Source organism: Haliaeetus leucocephalus, unplaced genomic scaffold, assembly GCF_000737465.1.
Source record: "Haliaeetus leucocephalus isolate CR32 unplaced genomic scaffold, Haliaeetus_leucocephalus-4.0 Scaffold270, whole genome shotgun sequence".
Lineage (NCBI taxonomy): Eukaryota > Metazoa > Chordata > Aves > Accipitriformes > Accipitridae > Haliaeetus > Haliaeetus leucocephalus.
In genome coordinates this window covers 22,944-27,570 of record NW_010972706.1, presented here as the reverse complement: position 1 = coordinate 27,570, position 4,627 = coordinate 22,944, and positions in this window count along the sequence as shown.

Genomic DNA, 4,627 nt, shown 5'->3' with positions numbered 1-4,627 from the left:
GACAATGTATGAGCACATGTTTCTACTATCTGGATTTATATAGTCTATGAACATAGGGCAACACTTTGTAAAAACTGTCAAATTAATAGTCCTTCCTTGATACTCACAGTAGCAACAATAATCATGGCGAACCCTTTGTTGATGTTTCCATGGAAATCATAGGCAGCTGTGTGGAAAGTCCATCCGTCTTCAGAAGGCACTAGTGTTCAAAGCCCAGAGCCATCCAGGGACAGTCCAGAACCACCTCTGGTGAAAACGGTTCCCAATCACACATAGAGCTTAGGTGGTGAGAGTGGATGTGACTGGCTATGACAAGCTAATGTTAGTAAAATCAACCTGTCACTGTTGTGCAGGCTTGGGAGGAAGGTTCTTACTGCATGTCATTGTACAGATTAAGGGAGACACTCTGTTTAAAGGATATTTATTTTAGTGAGGAAGATTCACCAGACTATCTGATGCTTAATATAAAAATCAGTTCAAGGAAATCTTGCTTCAGAGGGATGCATGTGCATGTTTCATCTTACAAGTAAGGGAACTAAAGGGATTTGTAATTCGCAATCATGCCAGATTAAAAATGATACTCGATATATTCATCATGCTGATCCAAAACCCTGAGGACACTTACCTAGGCAATAAGAGAAACCAACAGCTTACTCTGTCTCCTTTTTTTGAAAGAGCTAATACTGTGTAAAGCTGGAAGTGAGATAATGGATAGGTGGACTCAAGAATGCATTAGGAAAGGACAAACTCAATTTGGTATTGCTAGTCAGATATACATGGCATCTGCTGATCCTGATGTCTTCATTCAGTCTGGGTGAAGTTCACCCTTCTTTAGACTATCAGCTCAAAGTCTTCAGATTATTTATAGTATCAGAGATAAGGCTTGACTGAGTATTTGAATTATTTGTAAATCTTATGCTTGTGCTGTGCACAGTAGTGAATAACCTTTCAAGGAGGAGTTTGCATTTATGGATGTTCAGTTCTGACCCTCACTGTAGTAGGAGTTTCTCTTATCAGCTCTCTTCCCAAAAAGTAGGAAGTCATTACTCCTCACTAAGTGCAGTTCATTAACACATTTTTTTCAAGCATGTAATATCAGCCCTGTGTGAAAAAATATGGGTAGAGTATGGTTTTAAATTGTCTCTCCCCTGTTTTGTAGAGACTCCTGTGGACGCTTTTGAAATGGCAGGATGGATCTTGTTGGAAACTCAAAGCAGCTCATCAGTACAATTCTTCAGAAAGTTACAAACTTACCATTCTGCAGTTATAATGGGAAAGGCTTTGTAATCTCAACTATAATCTTTTCTGTCATAAAGCTGCACAACCTGGTTTACTGTCAATTCCAAAAGAGAATTTAAAAGTGTTTCTTTGGCATCAGATGAAACATCTGTTCAAATCTCAAGCATTTATAAACACATTTAAATTAAAAATAAGAAAAATATAAACCAGAAAGTTATTTTTTATGAGGAAATCTAAATTCAAATTCTTCAGAAAATGTCAGATTTATAATATTTTTCCATCTGCATGATTTTCTTCCTCTTCCTATTCCATAAATAAAGACTTTGGTATAACAGATTGAATCAAAGATTAATAACAATATCCTCAGATCTTTCCCCAAAAGCATTTATGTTGAAGAAGTTTGGCCAGTTTTGCTGTTATATAAATTTTATGAAAAAAACCTGAACAACAAACAGATGCAGACTGATGGTAGTTAATAGTGATTCACACAAATAATGTTATGTGCTTTATTGATTAGAAAGCTATGTGAATAACATAATTCCCTTACATGAAGGGTTCTTAGTCTAACCTAGTGTTAACCTTTATACAGAATATGGTAATTCCCTGTGAGGGTCTTATACACAGGGAGACAGAGTAACACCCCAGCCCTTTTTGGGGTGGATAGTAGCTTGCCTTCATGAATAATATACTGCTTAAGTGGGAAGGGAATTTTTTATTGTGAGAGATACCTTCCCGCATTATATGTCTTAAGTTCTTTAATGCTAGTAAATGGAGTTTACATATCTCAATGAATTTATCTGGGTGCTAATTATTAACTAAAACTAATAATCAACAGCAAAATTGGTGCCACTAATTAGCTCTTAAATATGTTTTTCCTACTTCCCAATCTCAGTGCACTTTAAAAATCTTTGAAGTAATAAGCCCCAAAATACCTCTACTAGGTGTGTCAGGAATTTGTTGTTCTCTCTTAATATTAGAAAGAGAAACAACGACACAAGGGCATTTAATGATTCACCCAAGGTCATAGAAAAAGATCTTGTCAGAGCTAGATTAGTACCTGTGTCTTTTTATTCCCAGTTCCTGTTCTCACCACAAAACTGGGCAGTTTCCTCAAAGCAGCAGGCTGTCTGGTAAAGGTACATCAAGACAATAAGGGAAATACAAGCAGTAGAGAATACAGGAAAGCAATGAAGTGGGAAAGCATTAAATGAGACTTGCAAGTCCAGCAAGGAATTGACCTGGGGATCTTTTCATCTCAGAGCAGCAGGGCTACCTATTGTGCAAAAGAAGTGGCTCTTTAGGTGAAATCATTAAGAGCAAGCACAAAGAAGCAACAAAACAGAGACTACCAGCTATTCACAGCGGTCACTCATCCAAACTGCTGAGAGGCCTAAATCAGCTTAGCTTCTATACAGAGACAAAATCAGACACCAGTGGGCTGTTTACTCTCTGTCAGCCAAGTGAGTTTCTGTTTGCCACCCCTGACAAACACCGGCTGCTCACATGTTGGATATTTGCCACACTGAGGGGCAAATTAATCAGAGCACAAGGCCAGAGAGTGGGTGTCTGTCTACCCCAACTGAAGACCAACTCTGCACACGGCAGAAGGTGCTGCAGTCCTGGCTGCAGCCCTGGCTAACACCTAGCTGATGTGGTTTTCTTGTAGTACTATGGTCCCCCCCAAAGTAGCAATCTTACCAGGACCCAAGGAGTATTCCTGAGTCGTGGGTTGCTGGGAGACCATGCAGTGTTGGTAGACACACTTTACCACACTAACAATAATGGGGACAGGAAAGGACTTGACATCCATCATTTCTTTTCCTACCAGCTTTCCAGGTGTGTATAACTGGATCATCTCTGAACTTTTTCCAGGCTGCCTGGTTAGAGCTTCCTGTGACCATTTCAGCCCAGGCTGGGAAAGGATGATACCATGTTGAACTCACATATAAACTGAGTGAAGACAAAGGGTGCAAGATTAATTCTGACTTTCATAATTTGGAAGTGATTCATTATGCTGTCTTAATATTGCTTAAGAATGCAATCACATTCTATAGGCATTTTATGACTGTTACTGTGTTAGTACTACTAGACAACATCCCAATAAAAATCTTTCTGTTCAGCACCCATGAACATGTCTTTTGTTAGTCTACATTGTGCAAATAAACAAGGTCCACTTCCAAAAAATAATCAAAAAAGAAGCTGACTCTTTTAAAATGGAGACTTCCAAGCATTAAAACAAGACTATTGTCCACAGTCTAACAAAGAGATTCACCTTAGATGACATCTTAAGAGGTTACAACCTCATACTTCTTTTTTTTTCCAAAAGGCAGCACCTTTAGCAGCATGGCACTTACAACTTTGCCCTGCAACAGTGGTTTGGTGCTAATTCAAGGGGAGGATTGCCACTGACTGAGTCTGCAAAGCCACCACCTGCAGTGCTTTCAGATGTCTTTCAAGTGAGCATCCATCCAGTTCAATTTAAGAGTGCTGACAAAAAAATCACAGGCTGAGGCCTGTGGGAACTATAAGAAAACAGCTGCATTTAGCCATAGCTAAATCATCTTCCTGGTTATGTCCTAAATAAATGAATAAATTAATGAATAAATTAGTAAATAAAGGTAAATAATCCTGTAGGAAAGTGTTGTGGAGAGCTACAGAAATAAACAGAAATGAGTTAAAAGCCTCATTTGAGGAGTAAAATGAAATACCAGAAGTCAAACTGCAGGGCTGATTTAAGGTCATCATAATGGAATTTTCAAATATATTTGCAGTTGAAAGCTATAGAAAGCAAGAGAAAATTTGGACCACTTAGAAATAACAATAAAAGTGGAGTGGGAACTGGATGCGGAAGCAGCAGATCTGTGGAAAAGGTTCTTTCTTCTTTGCTTCCATCTCTGCTCATCAGGAGGAGGCATTTAGCCATGACCGGAGGTCAGATCCCACTGCCTTATAGAAGAGGCTTTAGAAAGTGTGTGGAGAATTAATGCCAAGGGGAAGATCATGTCTGAGAGGCCTTTGTCTTGAACACCAATGCTTTATCTCAAATTCACAATGTGAAAATACAGGACATGCCTAATGACGATTCTCTTTGTTATTTAAGATGGTAAAAATTCTCAACACCATAGCCCTTTCCCAGAGTCCACTTTAGCTGGCTGTGATGAATGTCAAAAGCTCCAGAGAATGGACCAAGGCATTTCTAGAAAGGTGGATTCATCCCTCCTTCCTTGCACCTGAACAGAAGCAGCAGCACATATAACTGACCTAGTGCTTATGTATGTGTATACCTATGGCAGCTGCTGAGGACCACCTGGAAATAACCCTGAAGGAGGCCACACTCACACTCAGACATGAGAGGCTCCTCGGGTGTGGCAGGGTTTCTCACTTTTTT